The following is an 18,387-nucleotide window of genomic DNA, read 5'->3' as shown; positions in this document are numbered from 1 at the left end:
GCCCTCAGAAGTCAGAAGTAAAGTGAGACAAATGAACTTAACTGTATATTAGGTTGATGGCATTCTGAAAGTAATTATTCCAAGCCCTTTACAACACAGTAATTTAGCTGTACATCCTTAGTGGAATATACACGAAGGACAAAAATATTGCTCCCTCCCTGGATCTTAAATGTTTGATGGTTATATCAGTTTGTTCTGAGACCACGTGTGTGTAGTGTGTAATGGAGCAGATGAGCTAATTTGCTTTTTGACATTAAGAACTGGAATTTTCAGAGTGTGAAGACATGTAAGATGGATCAGATTCTGTAGAAAATCTTGTAGAGCTGATTTTGAATTTAAAATTCTAGTATAAATTTATGACATTTTCTGTCTTAAAATATATGTTTTTCTCACTTCTTCCATTAAAAAAAAAGAAATTTTGGAAAAAATGTCCAACTCTGCTACAATGAGAACCCCCAGGAAGCAATTTGTCCTAAAGAAACTAAGGCTTCTTGGGAAATGGCAGGGTCCAGGTCCAAGATAGGAAATTAATGATGAGCCTTGAATATCTTGTCATAACAGAACAAAGGAAGCATCCAAAATTACTAGGGTCAAGGCACAGAGATTCAGGACCCAACTTGGACAGATTGCCACAGACCAAAGATGGGACAATTTGAGAATCCAGAAGCACAATGGTTTATGGGTTGAAGCGTATCAAGTAACCAAGCCTAATCTAAACATTGATCTATCAATATATGCCAGGTACGGAGTCAGAAGACCTTCCTTGATCAATGACACCACATGATAGAATCAGGAAAACCTAGATAATGAGAAATCTCTAGGGCTCATGGTTCTGTCTTTTCCACAATAATAATATAATTACAAGGAGAGAAAAAAAATTGAGGAAGTATCTATAAGTAAAAGAGACATGATCCGTACAGATCAATGGTAATCAGTGTATAGCTCTTGTTTGATTATCAATACAAACAAAGAACTAATAAAAATAAGATGGAAACTCAAGGAAATTAGAATGCTGATTGGATTTTTGGTAATATTAGGGAAAAACATTTGTCAATTTTTGCCTATGTTTAAATGAGGAATTTCTCTCATTTAGAGGCATATACAAAAACAATTACAGCTCATGTGGGCATGATGTCTGGGATTTTCTTAAAAGAATTTGAAGTGGATTGAAGTGAACTTATGTAAAGAAATAAAGCATGAGTTGACCATGTTGAGACTGGGTGGCAGGTACACTGGGGTTCATACTGCCTATTTCTATCTATGTTCACAAATTTCCATGATAAAAAGTCAAGAATCTTGATAAAAATGATTAAAAAGAAAGATGATACCCATTACAATGCTTTTAGATTCTCAAGGCAGTGCGCCCTTTCCTCCCATCCTCATTTCACTAAATCTGAACAGGTTCATGACCTTGATTAATTTTTTGATGAGAGATTATCTGTGCAATTGCCTTAATGGTATTTATTCCCTTAACACAGAATTTCTTTGAAAGCCACTTTGCATAGAATACTGATATTATTCAGGAACACTTTTGTCATTCATAGTAGGTTTTTTATCTGGGTTTCTTTTATCTTCTTAATACGAGCACATCTTTGCAAGATCTTAAAATTATTTGAATAAAACAGACAGCTTTTAAATTACTGTCCTGTAATATCTTTTTAAACTCTCCAAAAGCAGAAACATAAACATTAGGCATGCTAAAATCCCATGCTTCTTATATGTATTAGTGAGGCTAGTCTAGTTTTTATTGTAATTACATGAAGCTTGAACAATTCAGTGGCTTAAAAAAGGTATATGTTTTGCACATGCTATACTTTCCTTTGGATCGTCTGGGGGCTTTGCTCATCGTAGCTGCTTAAGAGCTCAGGCTGATGGAGGCTCCATCTTGGCTGAATTTTGTGCAACCCAGTGGTAAGGGAAAAGAAATCATGGTGATCTGTAATCTGACTCTTAAGGATCTGCATGGAAGTGAGAGGAGTCACTTCTCACCTCTTACTAGCAAAGCAAATTATGAGGCCACACTTCAGTGCAGTGTGGTGAGGTGAGTAAACCCCTTGCAGAAAAGGCATCTAATATTATTGCTATTAATACAACCCATGCCACATACAAATATTCTTTGAATGCTGACAATTGCTCGGGAACTGGATGGCCCAGTCAGTTAAGTGTCTGCCTTTGATGTAGAGAAAGGGGAACCCTCTTACACTGTTGGTGGGAATGCAAGTTGGTGCAGCCTCTTTGGAAAACAGTGTGGAGAGTCCTCAAGAAATTAAAAATAGAGCTTCCCTATGACCCTGCCATTGCACTACTGGGTATTTACCCCAAAGATACAGATGTAGTGAAAAGAAGGGTCATCTGTACCCCAGTGTTTATAGCAGCAATGGCCATGGTCGTCAAACTATGAAAAGAACCAAGATGCCCTTCAATGGACGAATGGATAAGGAAGATGTGGTCCATATACACTATGGAGTATTATGCCTCCATCAGAAAGGATGAATATCCAACTTTTGTAGCAACATGAACGGGACTGGAAGAGATTATGCTGAGTGAAATAAGTCAAGCAGAGAGAGTCAATTGTCATATGGTTTCACTTATTTGTGGAGCATAACAAATAGCATGGAGGACAAGGGGAGATGGAGAGGAGAAGGGAGTTGAGGGAAATTGGAAGGGGAGGTGAACCATGAGAGACTATGGACTCTGAAAAACAATCTGAGGGTTTTGAAGGGTTGGGGGGTGGGAGGTTGGGGGAGCCAGGTGGTGGGTATTAGGGAGGGCACGGAATGCATGGAGCACTGGGTGTGGTGCAAAAATAATGAATACTGTTACACTGAAAAGAAAGAAAAAAAAAAAAAAGTGTCTGCCTTTGGCTCAGGTTGTGATCAGGTTGTGTTGGGATTGAGCCCTGTGTCAGGCTCTCTGCTGAGAATGGAGCCTCTCTCTCTCTCAAATAAATGAATAAAATCTTTTAAAAAAATGCAGACAATTGCATTTAATACCCTTAACTGGATGGGAGCAACAGAGTGATTACAAAAACCAACTTAATGATTTTTTTTTAAATATTGCTTTTATAGCAGAGTTGTTCTTCAACTTTGAGTCAAATAGACACTTTTCTTTAAATATACTTTAGGGTCCCTTCCTTTTAATCTGCGTATTGCATGAAAAATTTTAACTCACATGACAGCTTGGATCGGTAAAGGAAATATAATTTGCTTTATTTACAGTGATCTTGTTTCCTTTAGGAGTTCCCACAGTGGTCAATGGAAAAAAGGGATATTTCAGTCCACAAATATGAATAACTATGAATATGAAATAGTAATTTAATAATCACCTCTGTTAATGTGCGATATCTTTGATTTTTCAGTCTTCCATCCCTCTCCCAGCTCCTTCTTTTCAAGATGGTGTCTAAAGCACAATTGGCCATAAAGCAGAGAGGAGACACTGGGGCCCCTGGGTGCTTCTGGCCTCTGGCTTCTGTGAGGGGTGAGTCTGGGTGCTGGAGTCCTGCAGGTTCCTGGTGTTGAAGTCTGTGTCTGGTGAGCTTTCCCCAGTGGTGCCCCCAGTTTTCCTCTCCTTGGCATCACAGGTTTGGCCATAGGCCAGGTGACCTTGCAGTGGTGGCCACAGGACATTGTCTCACTGTGGTGACCCCTGCCCCCGCTGCAAAGCTCACCAGCCATACCCTCAGTTGCCACAAATTTCTGTCTCTCCCATAATGGAATAAAGGACATCTTGGCAGAGGGAAGCATGGATTCAGCTGCACAATGACTGCAGATGGTTGTCAAGAATGCTCTTACCAGACACCCAAAGGGGAAACAGAGGCAGAGGATTCTGCCTCACTGGTGAGGCTGTGCCTAACTCTTACCTCATCCACTCTGGGCTTCTCCCTGACTCATTCGTATTCCCACTTTGCTCTTTTTACACTTCCTGGGACCAGAAAGGAGCAGGATTTTCTTGCATGTCCTCTAACTCAAATCTTCCTCTTACCTTAGAGGGTCAAGTTATAACCTTTACCTCTCACATAGAAAGAAAAACTCTTATGAATTAAGAAAAACACACAGAGCACCGGTTTCCCGGCTTTGTGGCAGATAGGATAAGGGAGGAAAAAAGGGGATTGAAAAAGCTTTTCTCCTCAATAATGCCTCCCTCAGGTCTCTTGTCTGGTTGTAAAATCTTGTGAGTGTCAGATGGGACTATCGGCTCATTCTTTCTCCTTGACTATTGTCATAAATTCTAATCTCGCTTTGCAATATGGGTGCTTTGTGCTGGCCAATGCTCAAGGTCATGGACAGTAGAAAGGAAAACTCATAAATGATTTTCAAAATATTATTCCATTTATACTTATTTTCCTTGTTTTACACATATTCTTCCAAAATACAAATTAGTATCAGACAGGAAATATACATGTGTATTTGTAGATAGTATAAACTCAAAAGAGCTAATATATTTTTATTGTTCATTTTAACTCTGACACACGTTTGACTCTACTTTATGTATGTAATAATATATACATTATATACACACACAATACATATAATGTATATAATATATATAGACACATATAATACATATAATGTATATTATATATAGACACATATAATACATATAGTGTATATATATTTGAGTTATAATGCAGGTTACTCAACCAAGGAGCAGTGATCAGCATTGAAGATAAAATTAACCTGCACAAATGTGAATTATTTATCCACTAATCAAAAGTAAAAGGTATTAATTTTCCTAAATGTGGGTCTAGGCAGTAAGAATGAATGCACAAACATGACTTGATTATGTTGGTGCCCAATCATGGGATAACTATAGGTTTGTTCTGAAGAGAGAATTTGAAAGTGACTCAAGTATAATGTTAGGTGACAAGCAGGACACAGATTGGAAAATCTAGAGATGTTAATTGATGCCATTAAAACTTAGTGCCAGAGCCAGGACAGATATGGGGGAAGAACCAGAGTGGAAACTCTGGTTCAACTCCAGAACCATAGATGAAAAGATAATTCATATAAAAATGAAGAGCTTCAGCTCTCCCACACCCCTTCCAGAAACATCCGTGCATGGTCCCTCATTGTAATACAATTTTGCTAATGCCCTCTGAAAGCTACATGGCAAAGGAATCCAAAGCCAGAACTGGAACCTTACAGATTGAAAAGGATAGCTTCCTCATCATCTGGGACATTCCCTAAAGTTTTGGTCCAGTTTTCCTCAACAATAGCGTAGTTTTATTATTTTCTATTTTCTGTTTCTTTCTAGATCACCTTCTCTTTTATCACTCTGAATGCGATGATCACTTACTTTGTTCCCTCGCTGATAAGCCATCTCAGCTTGGATTCTGTTGAGTTAAATTTTTTGTGCACTTGAATTGTATCAATTGTAGGAGTGTTTATTGCATGATTGACACACACTCTCACAAACAAATGCATACATGCAACTTGCTTCACAAGGTGGATCTGCCTTTTTTTTTTTTAAGGTAGAATTGCTTCTATATAGGATTTATAAGTAACCAGACAGCAAATAAGAGGCAGACTTTAACATAATCCTACACTTACAAATAGGTTATGTTTGAAATAAATAACCGCCAGTGAGATATATTTTTTTACTCTTTGAAGAAAGCATAGGTATAGAAAATTATAGTGAGTAGGTTCCTAGACAAGCAACAAGAGATTCACTTATAGACTGCTAGACCTTTAAAGCTAATTGAGTTCTGTTTCTTCATTTATTTAAAAAAAAAAAAAAAAGAACAAAGCCTGTACAATATAAAGAGATGACCAAGCCACACAACAAGGTGGCCATCTAGGTGGGATGGAGTCTGGGCTTCTGACACTTCGTGTGTGAGGTCTTTACTGTGGTTGCTGTTTGGCAGCATGTTCTTAACTCAGGCAATAGTTAAAAACTAACTTAAAATCCCAACAAACCTGGGTTTTTATGGGGGCCTGGGTGGTTCAGTTTGTTGGGCTTCAACTCAGGTCATGATCCCAGGGTCCTGGAATCGAACCCCATGTCAGGCTCCCTGCTCGGCCGGGAATCTGTTTCTCCCTCTCTCTTTGCAGCTCCCTCCTGCTCAGGCTCTCTCTTGCTCTTGCTCTCTCTCAAAAAATAAATTCACAAAATCTTTTAAAAAATGGGATTTTGTTACGAGCCAGAATTTGTCAGGATAGACTAGAAGTTACACGGAGACCCCGGGTTAACTGTGAGATTCTTGTGGCTGACCCAATGAAAGTTTGGGTCTTGCTCCTGATACATGGCCAGTGAGGCGTGGCGGGTACTCTGCTTTCCGCAGTCTTTTGGGAATCCAAGTGAGTAGACAGTCCTCGGTCTTGTAGTTGCATCACTGGGCATGCGTGGTCTTTTAGGTCAATGTGGCACTAGCATTTTCTAGTGAAAAATGATAGAAGCTACTTGCGCTAACACAAAACAATAAACACATAAAAAAAAATCCTCTCGAATGGTAGTGCTTGAGTAAAAGGAGTTCGTGAGGAGGAGGTGCTCACACATGCTGACCCAAAAGGAGCCCCCAAAGGAGGTTGTCTGAGTACTTTCAAGGAAGGACAGGAGAAGCTGGGCCCTGTTTCTTTTCCTGGATGCAGCATTACGGTGGCCTGACCTGTGACTTACCAGACTTCGTTAAGATCGTGTTTTGACTCATAAGAAGAAGGCAGACACCGAAGGCACGTGTTCACATGTGGTATATCTTTATTTTACATCCCCATTTGGTGGATATCTGTTATCATTTCACCTAAATGGACAATGTGAGTGGGGGGTACCTCAAAAGAATTTGAGCCAAACATGTTGGTGGAACAGTTGTTAGGCTGTGAGAACAGAGCTTTGGACAAGACAGAGTGTGTTCCTTCATATATGTCCAGGGACTCAAGGCTAGAAAGGACTGGAATGAAAATGTCCTAATTTCTGGTCAACAGCTCCAAATTCCACTATACGTTGTTGCAGCTATAGGGTGAGTGTCTTGTGTGATGAATGAGCCCAATAATGGAATCTTTCACCCTTGAGTGTAGGTAAAAAATAATAAAATGCGTTAATCTTACTTCCGGGGCTTTTAGTCTGACTGAGTTGAGACCAAGATACTATCTATATAAACATCCCCCTCTGCCTCCCATCCCTCATCTCCTCCTTCCCCGAACCAGTGTCTATTTGAATCTGTTGAGACATCCATGGGAACTTCAGTAATTGGTGAAGGATGGAGGGGTTTTAGCTGAGAAGGGTAGAATATGGAGGATATATTGTAACAGCTACCCCCCTTCAAATTTGGCAGATTTTGTTTGGAAACTAATCTTCATGAGAAACATAATATTCTTCTGGGCATGAAGTAAAGGCTAGGAGTTCACAGAGAAGTATTCAAGAGACACCTTGTGAGACTTACCAGCAGTGCCATCAAATTGGGAAGAGATGACTTCCCGTAGCTTTGCACATGACCTTGGGTACTCTCGCCTAGTAAGCCCTGCATGTTTAGGAGACAGTCAGAGACTGCCTTGGCAGCATGAACAGTGGCATATGTCTGATGTGCTTTGACAGTGACAGGGCTTTTTCAAGTGGCTTCATGCAGACCAGGATGAGTAAGGTGGAAGGAAGAGAGGGCAGTGGGGTAGATGAGGCTGCCTGACTAGGTTATGGGGACATGGTAAGACAGTGTCCGGGCTTATGAAGAAATAAATGGAGACTATACCAGTTGGTAAAGAGTGGTCACAACGTCTTATGATTGTTTTTGTGGGAGCTGCAAAGCCAATGGACATTAGGATTACATGCCCTTAATAGCATGTGGATTATCTTCTGGGAAAAAAAAAAAAAAAAAGATCAGTCAAATAAATCCATTTTAATACTTAGATTTAACTACCCGGCTATGGACACGATTGCTCTCCTTAAGATAAAAACATTTCCCATTCTATAGAATGAAATGCTTGGGATAGCTTTAGACAATGCTTTGCTTTCAAATAGTATAGGAAACAATTTCAGGGCAATTTCTGAAATAATACAGCAGAAAGTTGTGTTTGTAAGCTGGGAAGAGCTCTTGTGAATCAACCTTTGCTTGTTTGGGGGAAGCCAGAAGTGTATTAAAACACATTCCCCACGTTCTGGTCCCAGCTTCATTCTTCAGAGCTTGATAGTTTTAACAGGATGACAGGTTTCCTTTTGTACTTTGTCTGGGCCATTAAATGTGGCCGTGGCATTGCACACTGTTTTGTAGCATGGAAATGAAATGTTCAGTCAGATTGATGTGTCCTCTCTTCCTGGTTACGGATGAGTGCCTGGCACATTCCCTCACTGCCATGGGCTTTCAGAACCTGCTCGTCTTTGCCCGGGAAAACAGACTGCAAGAGGGCTGCGTTTCCCCTTTACACAAACTGTGACTTCCTTAATTTACATTGTAGAAGTCGAATATATTACAGTAAACAGCTACAACAGAAACTTTAAAAAATGATTGTCCAGGACTGTTATCCCTTAAGTCAATGAGAATTATTTATTTTCTTGTTCCGGAAGCATGACTTAAAATAGTTTTGCTACCAGAAATGACAGAAATTTTCCACATGGACTTGCCACTTTTTTTCCCCCGAGTGACTTTACAATATTTTAACTCCCTGCCTAGTTTTCCCCTGACTCTCTTGTGGAAAGAGTATCTTTACATCTTTAAAAAGGCCATCTGCTTTCTCCTGATGGAGGTCCTTCAAACTTGCATACCAGTCAAGAGATTGCAGAGCTCAGTCAGCCAACTGATGTGACCATGACCTACACAAAGTGACATTGCAGAGGATGATGGGGAATTACACTGTTCCACGTGTACTATGGTAGATGTGTGCAATGCAATTCAATTTTGGAAAATATCTATATTTTCTTATTTTTATTTCTTTTCTTTTCAGATGATAAAAGTCATACGTGTTCCTTGGTGAACTTTTGAAATAATGAGAAAAAATTTAAGAGATAATTAAATTGGGAGGAATTCTACCAATCTTACCAGCTTTGGGTGCTTCTTTCTAGTCATTCTCCTCTGGGGTTATATATAGGTATTTTTTTCTTTTCAAAATCCCTTTGCTTCCCTTCCCTTTCCTTCCCTTTCTTTCTTTTATTTCCTTCTTTTCTTTGCTTCTTTTTTCCCATTCATTTCCTTCCATTTCTTTCCTCCCTTCCTTCCTCTCTTTCTTTCATTCTTTCTTTCTCTTTCAGTTTTAAATCACACTCCTCCCTTCCCCCCACAAAACAGTAATGATCTTTAAAGAAGAGAAAACCTGACTTTGATTCAGAAGACCTGAATGTTCCTTCTTCCTTTCTTGCTGTTGTTGTACATAGCAGTGCCATGAGCCCAGGGCTCTGTGCTTCCAAGGAACCCAGAGCAGACTAGGGTGCCTGGCAACAGAAGAACTATCTTGCACAAATGTAGGCTTACCTCTTCCTGAGCATACCATTCCCAGGGAAATGTGCTGTTTTTCACTTAATTTTGTTAATACTCCTCCAAGGGAGGGAATATTATTTCATTTTACAGCTAGGGAGGCTCAGAAACAGAAACAGATTCTTAACCACCTGTCCCCCCAGGGGCAGAGCAAGGATTGGAGCCCATGTTTGTAGGATCCCACTCTCTTTCCTTGCCATGAGCACACTTGGCTCTCTCGCTACTGCTGTGACTGCCCCTTACGGAGTGTGTCCTGTGCCCACCGACAGCATGAGGCGTTTTGCACAGTGTCTGACTGCACCTTCAGAATCCTCTATGCAGTAAATACCATTGTAGATGATAAAACTGAGGTTTACAGATTAAACCATGAACTCAGTGTCCCTTGATTAGTATCTGTCCTGAGGGGGTTGGTCTTTTCTTGTTTGTGCTTGTCTCATCCAGTCAATGATCTGGAGAGTAATTTTATTACAAACAAACAAACAAACAAACAAAAAAACCCCCCAAAAAACCAAACCCCAAAACCAAAAAAACAAAAACAAAACAAAAAACCCCACAAATGAAGAGAATGCTGCCTGCTCTTATACCTAATGGGATTGGTCTACCTGATTAGTGTAAGGAGAATGCTGGAACATAATGTGGTCCTAGTAGTTGTTTATTGAATGACAGAGTGGAGAGTATATGTGAGCTTGCTTTGTGTACCATGAAGAAAGAGGCCTATGTGTACCTTAACACATGTAATATAATGTAAATTATAATATAATGAACTATACCCTTTAAGACAGGAGGGGAAAGGAAAGGAAATGTCGTACTGTGTTAGCCCAACTTCGCCCTTTCCACATAAGCATTATGGAGAAAAAGAGCAAGGAGTGCCTTCTAGAGTATTTTCTGATGTAGCAGGAGTTAACATTGTTATTGAGGAGTTGTAACGAAATAAAAAGTTAAAAAAAAAAAAAGAATCTAATAAACATGACCATGTCAGCAGAAAAAACAAAATCCATTAAGGGGAAATGGTCTGACTTTGAAAATCAATAAAGAGAAAATGGACCAAATCTCTTAACCATAGAGGCAGCCTAATGTATTTATTTACTTTGTATTTATTCCCTTCTTATTTCCCGTTACTATTATTATTCTAGAATATCAAAACACTAGACTAGATTTCTTCACTTTCCCCAAGTTTGTCCCAGCAAAACATTTCCCCCAGCCCAGTGTTGGCTTATATTCCTCTCGACTGGTACGCCCACAGGTGTTGATCTCAGAGACTTAGTACCAAAAGTATTTCTCAGATTTCTTCTTTGCTCATCACCAAGGACTTCCAAGAAGTTATCTGGCTCAATTCAAAACTTTCTTTTGCTTATGTCTCTGTGAATTGCTTTGATAGAAGGTAACTTCTGGAAGGCAACTTCATTTAATTCAAGTGCCATTTTGTTTAAGAAGTAACTATTTAAGGTTAGTGGCTGATCTCTGAGCCATCCCAGACTTCCATCATCTCTCTGGTTCAGCTGACAGCATAGATGATAAATCACAGTATTGCTCTGAGGTGTCCTTGAGACAGGGACTTAGAAAGCACTAGAACATGTTTCTTGCATGCCCCTTCTCCTGTGATCTCCCTGACTTGAAGATGAGGGAGGCTGGAGGAAGCTCCAGACACAATACCAGCTGTAGAGTAGAGAATGGCTGTAAGAATCAAAGACTTGAGGCGACGATGGCTTATTCCCCAGACCTAGAACATCCACAGAAGGCTGGTCAGTGTGAAGCCTAGCCACTGGTTTATTTTGTTTAAAGGGAAGAAAAGACCAGACTCGTCCTAATAGGTGGACATACAAAACATATTTTTGGCTGTTTTTAGATATATGCTTTTGAACTTCATATGTGTGGGTGCGTAGTAAGTCTCGAAAATGAATTTGGTTTTCCCATTATTACATGTTATAAAAATCAAAAGGCAATGCATTGCCTTTGTTGCTAATTTTCCCGAGAGGTTTTATAATTCTGGAGAAAATGTTTATAGATTGGTGACTTTTCTTCACTGTTACTTTTTTCAATACAATTGTTGCCACTTGTAATTTTTCCAGAACTTCTCTTATTATCAAGTAATTATCTGCTCAGATGGTTTGCTAACACAGAAGGACCATTCATGAAGATGGTTAACTTGTCTTATATCTAATGTAAGATCCCTCTGAGGCAGCCCAGACAGAAGCAGATTGATCAGAGGCAACTGTTGTTTTTCACTGATTTGGTTGAAATCATGAGTGAATGGTCACTCATCAGTATAGAAAACTTTCCTTATTGTTATGATCCTTGCACAGTTTAATCCTTGTCATTGCTTCACAAGGGGGTCCCATGCCTTTTCTTGCCCTTTCCAACCATTTCTAATTCTATATTTAAAATTCTAGTTGTTAGAGATATCTTTAGCACTATTAATATTACATAATATTTGATTGTTGTGGTAGCAGCAGCTTATTAATTTATTTTTCTGACTTCTAAGGTACAAATAAGTCTTACAACACCATTAAATGGGAGTTCTTAAACGTCCTAGGAAATGTGGTTTAGGGGAAAAAGCTGCTCATACATGCATTTGAATTTTGATGCTATTCTTAGATCTGTGAATCTGAGCAAATCTTTGAAACTATGTAGATTTTTGTTTCTTGTCTGTAAAATAGAAATAACAATGTGTGTCTCAGGTGTTTGTAAAGTACCTGATAGTCTTTTATGCAACCATCTGACATATATTAACTTCTTTTCTTCTTCTAAAACACACCTCTGTGAGGTTTAACAGAAGCCCCATCCTTCACTCAAGCCGTCTAACAGGGACTTTTGACAGAAGCTTCCTAATTCTTCAGTTGTATTCACCATCAGGCCGGGAGGCCCTCTATGAATCAAGTCCAAGGCCATGGCATCACATAATTCCCTTGAGTATGTAAACTTTGCAGCCATTTGTTTGGTTAACATTCCATTGCTCCCTCTCGCTGCTTGACCTTTGATGAGTCACTGAGTCTGTCTGCTCCTCTGTTGCCTCATCTGAAAATAAGTTTATTAACAGAACTGACCCTGTGGGTTGTGAGGGAAGTAAATGAGTTAAGACATGTGAAATGTCTAAAGCAGTGCCTCCCACATTGTTGGTTCAAGAAATATCAGTTGTTATTAATAATTTAATTAATTTGTGTTCCTGGTCATTGCAGTTAAAACATGGGCAATTTTTATTGTATGCATGTATGTTTTATAATTTCAGGCAAATTATTTTCAAACAAATGATTGCATTTAAGCCTCCCTTAGACTCCAAGATAATCATTACCGTCCCCCTTTTACAGAGGCAGAAATGGACGTCCAAAAATTTTAAGTACTATGGTCCCCTCAGAGACTAATGAAAAGCAAATGATGGGAATGCAGGTTGATATAAATTTTTCTGATTCTAAATCCCACGGGCTGTCTCTGTGCCACAAATCCAAGAAAAATTTTATTGGCTTTTAGTATGGTAGACTGTGTATCACTATGTCAGTGTTGTGCTGAGAGGTTTTTATGTACCTTACAAAACAAGGGAGACACATTCATGGAATTGAGTGCCACTGTTCATGATGTTATATATAATATATATTTTTGGGTACAACAGCTTCCAAATGAGACACTTAGCCGTAGTACCAAATTTTGGATAAGGAATCAATCGTGTGTTAGATTCCTATAGAAGGCAAAGATTTAATACACTGGATACAGAAAAGGTCAACTCTAAAGAAAAATTGCTAAGTTGGTTTCCATTGAAATTAAGAACTTCTGTTTGTTAAAACTATAACTAAGAGTTTGAAAAGACAAACCATGACATATGAGGGTAACCCATGGGTCTGACAAGCTTCATTCATATTTTTTGTTTCTTTCTATAAAAGCTAATTAAGAAAAATTCAGAGAACAGTAGGAAAGTAGGAAAAATACTCAAACAGGTATTTAACAAGAAAGGATTTCCAAAATACTCCTAGGCATATGAATAGAACTAACCTTAATGGTCATCGGGGAAATGCAAGCTATTGTTCAGTGCTACTGGGTCCCAACCACCTGGCTACCCTGCTGGTGGGAGTATAAGTGGACACAATCAGGTTGGGAAATTGTAGACTCTACAAAAAGTGAACATAACATATCCTTTGGTCTAGCAATTTCACTTTTAGCAATTTCACAGTTCAGATAAATATGTATATTTGTGAACCAAAAAGAAATGTAAAGAATGACCAGAGAAGCACTTTTTGTGGTAAACTCAGAATGAAATATCCCAAGCACCCGTCAGTAGAATGAATATATTAACAGTGCTATAATCTTATGGTGGAATGATATAGCAAGGAGAATGGGTGAACACATACAGCAAAATGACTTTTATGTATGGAATGTTATGTTTAAGGAGCCAAATGCCTAAGAGTACACATGAGGAAATATCATCAAGTTCAATGCAGGCAAAATAGATCTTTTTTTTAAAGATTTGAATTTATTTTTGAGAGAGAGGGAGGGAGAGCTCAAGCAGAGGGAGCAGTAGGCAGAGGGAGAAGCAGGCTTCCAGATGATCAGGGAGTCTAGTACGGGATGCAGTCTCAGGACCCTGGGATCATGACCCAAGCTGAAGACAGATGCTTAACCAACTGAGTCACACAGGCATCCTGCAAAATTGATCTTTGATGATAAAAGAGAGGCTCATGAGTACCTGGCTGGGGAGTAATGACTATGGAGGACTCAGCAGGATGCTAGCCCAGTTGTCTTCCTCATCTGCGGGGGATGAGTTCCAAGACCTCCAGTGATGCCTGAAACTATGGATAGTACCAAACCCTATATATACTATGCTTTTTTCTATACATACACACCTATATTAAGTTTAATTTATAATTAGAGACAGTAAGAGATTAACATCAATAACAAATAATAAAATAGAACAATTATAACTATATATATATATTTTTTAAAGATTTTATTTATTTATTTGACAGACAGAGATCATAAGTAGGCAGAGAGGCAGCCAGAGAGAGGAGGAAGGAGGCCCCCTGCCGAGCAAAGAGCCCGATGTGGGGCTCGATCCCAGGATCCTGGGATTGTGACCTGAGCTGAAGGCAGAGGCTTTAACCCACTGAGCCACCCAGGTGCCCCTATAACGATATATTTTAAGGAAACTCGTGTGAATATGTCTCTGTCTCTCTCTCTCTCTCAAAATATCTCATTGTACTGTACTCACCCTGCTTCTTGTGATCATATGAAATGATAAAATGCCCACGTGATGTGAGGAAGTGAGATCAGTGATGTAGGTACCATGACATAACATTAGACTACTGACCTTCTGACCATACCTCAGGAGGATCGTCTTGTTTCCAGACACTGGCTGACCCTGGGTAACCAAAACCATGGAAGGCAAAACCATGGATAAAGGGGCATGACTAGAATGTTGTCTTTCTTTACATGGTGTTGGTTACAATGGTGGGTTTACTTTGTGAATATTCATTAGGCAATTCACTCAGAATGTGTGCGTTCCTCTGTGGGATGTCACCCTCCAATATAAAATTAAGAAATGGATTTGGTTTCAGACAGCCACATATCGGAAAATACCCAGTCTTTCTCCTAAATAACACACAAATTTTACCTACCTCCCCTTAAAGGAGTTCTGAGAAAAGCCGGATGTGGCAGCATATTTTGTTGTAGAAGGAAAGGGAGCTTAAGACCCTTGGCCGTAGAGCTTTCTATGGAACAGAGAGGGTAGCGGCCATTTTGGACAGAGCCCCACAGCAGATCTGGATTTAGGGAAAGACACTGATTTTTCATGCCCCAGCGCCAAGCGAAAGGATGAGTAAAGTTGACTCTGGCAGCCTCAGCTTGACATTTAACAATTGTCAAGCAGTCTCCACCAGGAAAGGTCTGGCCAGATTTGTGCCTTTTTCCATACAGTCAGCAGCTGTCCTGGCATCCTTCTTTTCATAGCTGATAGTCTGAGAGACTTTGCTCGTGCCAGGTTCTGCTAATCCATCCAGACGAAGCACCTCAGAAATGAGCCTACTTTGTGCAGTTTTACATCTAGTTCAAGTGAGAAGCCCTCACTCATGAAGGAAATTCAGTGTCAGCCATTTGGGGAAGGCACCATTGTGACAGAGGACGTTAATATCTCAGCTGTTTCCTCTCCTCTTTCTCTTGTCTTGTCCCCTTGTTATATTTAAACTAATTTAAGACATTCTGTAAAATAATGATTTTTATCACGCCAAAGCTATGGAGTGGAGATTTTTGGACCTCTGAGACCCCACCATCTTCTTCTTTTCTAGGACAAGGACAGCTCTGCACAGGCCATGTCACCATCAGTCATAGCCACGTGAAGCAATATAAGACCAGGTGATGTGTAGGGAAGCTAGCGCCACACGATTTTAACACCTCTCTTCTCTCTATGATAAAATTGTTTCAGTAACTATCTTGAAATTACATGAATAAGGGCCAGAAAAGAAATATAGAAAATAAACATTTTATTTTATTGCCTCTTCTTTGTTGCGTCAATAAAAGCAATAATATTAAATAAAATACCATAAAACCAAAAGGTACCAGTTTAGGGAGCCATCACAAGAATCACACTTTATTTTCTTGATTCATTCCTTAGCAGTTAAACATTTAATCAAATTTCATATTTAAACATACTATTCAAATTCAGTAAAATTTTTCATGCATCAACTAAAACTTGCACTCACCAAATAAAAATGTTATAGCTTTCATTTTCAATTTTAAACGTAAATAAAAACTCCACTGGTCACTGAGGATGACAGAACTGAATTAACTCCATTTTTCTTTCTTTGTTTTCATAATCACTGTGCTATCAATGTTTAGATTATGTCATTTAAATGCAGGAATATATTATCTCTAAGGGTTAGAGACGTTAACTGCACTTGAAGTCGTCTGGGACCTTCCTGTTGAAAATGTATTCTTCAGGGACATCTGGGTGCTCAGTTAGTTAAGTGTCTGTCTTTGGCTCAGGTCATCCTGGGATTGAGCCCTGCATCCTATCCACTCTCAAAGGAGAGTCTGCTTCACCCACTACTTCTCCCTCTGCTCCTGCCCCCTGCTCTACTTCTCAAACAAATAAATAAAATCTTTTTAAAGAAAGAATGCATTCTTCAAATGAATGTGTATAGTTGAGTCTGCCATGTTGGGGGCTGACTGCACAGTTAGGAGTTTTCTGAGTTAATTTGTAGAATGCAAATGTTTATTAAAGGATAGGTAATAAAAGCATGCCAACTTGGAACATACTATAGAGAGCAAGATGGGGTCACTCACGTCGAGTTGTTACACATGTCAAGCAAAGACATGAGTGGCCAAGGATGTTGCAGCTAAGTCCAGATACTGCCAAAACCAGCACAGGCTGAGGACACCCAGAACTGATAACAACCAGCAGAACCAGAGGGACTCTGCAAAGATCGAAGATTGGGCAAACTCCTTTAAAATTTTTTTTTTGCAGCAAACTCTTCTGATGCTGACCCTTTCATGTCTTTGCACATCAAGAAGACAAGTGCCACCGAGGGCTCTGCCCAGTTGATTTCTGAACATAACAGAGATTCTCCACTGTTTGAACGTAAGCAGCACGTGCGCAGAACTGACCCTGTTTGGACTGAGGTCTCGTTGTCAACAGTGTGCTCACCAACTGACTTCACATTTGGTTCATTAACTTCCTTCTCCTTATTGCATCTTGTTGGTTGCGTGACTTCATATGGTGCTTTGCTTTGTGTGACACATATGAGGCCCCGTGAACATGTAGTGAACATCATTGAGTTTGTAATCCTGAACCTGATTTTACTATTGTGGGAACCTTGGCTTACGACTGAAAGAAGGTGTTATTGTGTAAAGACACAACTGACGTATGCACCTTCATAGTGTGCTTGTGACACCTACATATTTTTTTAAAGATTTTATTTTTATTTATTTATTTGACAGAGAGAGGGAGCACAAACAGGAAGAATGGGAGAGGGAGAAACAGGTTCTCCACTGAACAGAGAGCCTGATGCAGGGCTCGATCCCAGGACCCGAGCCAAAGTCAGATGCTTATTGGACTGAGCCACCCAGGTGCCTCCATACGTATTTTTTTTTTTTTAACTAAAGTTCAACAACTCAACATGAAAACCTAAAAAAAAAAAAAAAATTTAAAAATGGGTAAAGATATACTCGTTTCTCCACAGAAGGTACAGGAATGGCCAATAAATACATGAAAAGATGTTTAATATCCTAATCACTAGAAATGCAAATCAAAATCACAGCCCCATACCCATAATATATCTACCATAAAACAAAAGAGAAAATATTAAGTATTGAGGAGGATATGGAGAAATTAGAACACTTCTGCATTGCGGATAGGAATAAAAAAGTGTTTGGCTGCTATGGAAAATAATATGGCACTTCCTCAAAAAATTAAAAATAAAATTACCATATTATCTAGCAATTCCTCTTCTGGGTATATTTCCCAAAGAATTAAAAAGCTGGGTCTTGAAGATAATAGCAACATTATTCACAATAGTGAAAAATGGAAGCAACCGGAGTGTCTCATCCACAGATAAATTGATAAGCAAAATGCAGGATACACATACAATGGAATTGTATTTAGCTTTAAAAAGGGAGGAAATTCTGACACATGTTAGCATGTGGACAAACCTGTTAACTGAAGTAAGCCAGTCATAAAAAGACAAATATTGTATGATTACACTCATATGAGGTACCTAGAGGCTTCAAATGCATAGAAACAGAAAGTAGAATGGTGGTTGCCATGGTCTGGAGGGAAGGGATGGCTGGGGAGTTAGTGTTTAATGGATGCAGAGCTTTAGTTTTGTAAGAAGAAGAAATTGCTAGATATGGACTGTGGCGATGGTTGTATACCATGAATACGCTTATTAGACCACTGAACTGTACACTGTAAAAAAAGGTTAAGATGGTAAGTTTTTTGTTATATGTATTTTGTCACAATAAAAACTCCATAAGAAGTGCAACAATGAGTTAGAATCTAGACCAAAAATGTGTGT

The 18,387-nt window shown here is 39.2% G+C and overlaps 1 long non-coding RNA gene across 1 annotated transcript; it reads left to right on the top strand.

Moving 5' to 3' along the window:
- Positions 1 to 3,321: 3,321 nt before the first annotated feature.
- LOC116575531 lies at positions 3,322 to 17,230 on the top strand. Its single transcript, XR_004279813.1, has 3 exons — positions 3,322 to 3,477; positions 12,700 to 12,778; positions 16,839 to 17,230. It is a non-coding gene; the product is annotated as an uncharacterized LOC116575531 (long non-coding RNA).
- The last annotated feature ends 1,157 nt before the right edge of the window (positions 17,231 to 18,387 follow it).

The sequence above is a fragment of the Mustela erminea genome, chromosome 16, assembly GCF_009829155.1.
Source record: "Mustela erminea isolate mMusErm1 chromosome 16, mMusErm1.Pri, whole genome shotgun sequence".
NCBI classification, from domain to species: Eukaryota; Metazoa; Chordata; class Mammalia; order Carnivora; family Mustelidae; genus Mustela; species Mustela erminea.
Note: the sequence above shows the minus strand (reverse complement) of the source record. Positions and strands in the feature narration are given on the sequence as shown.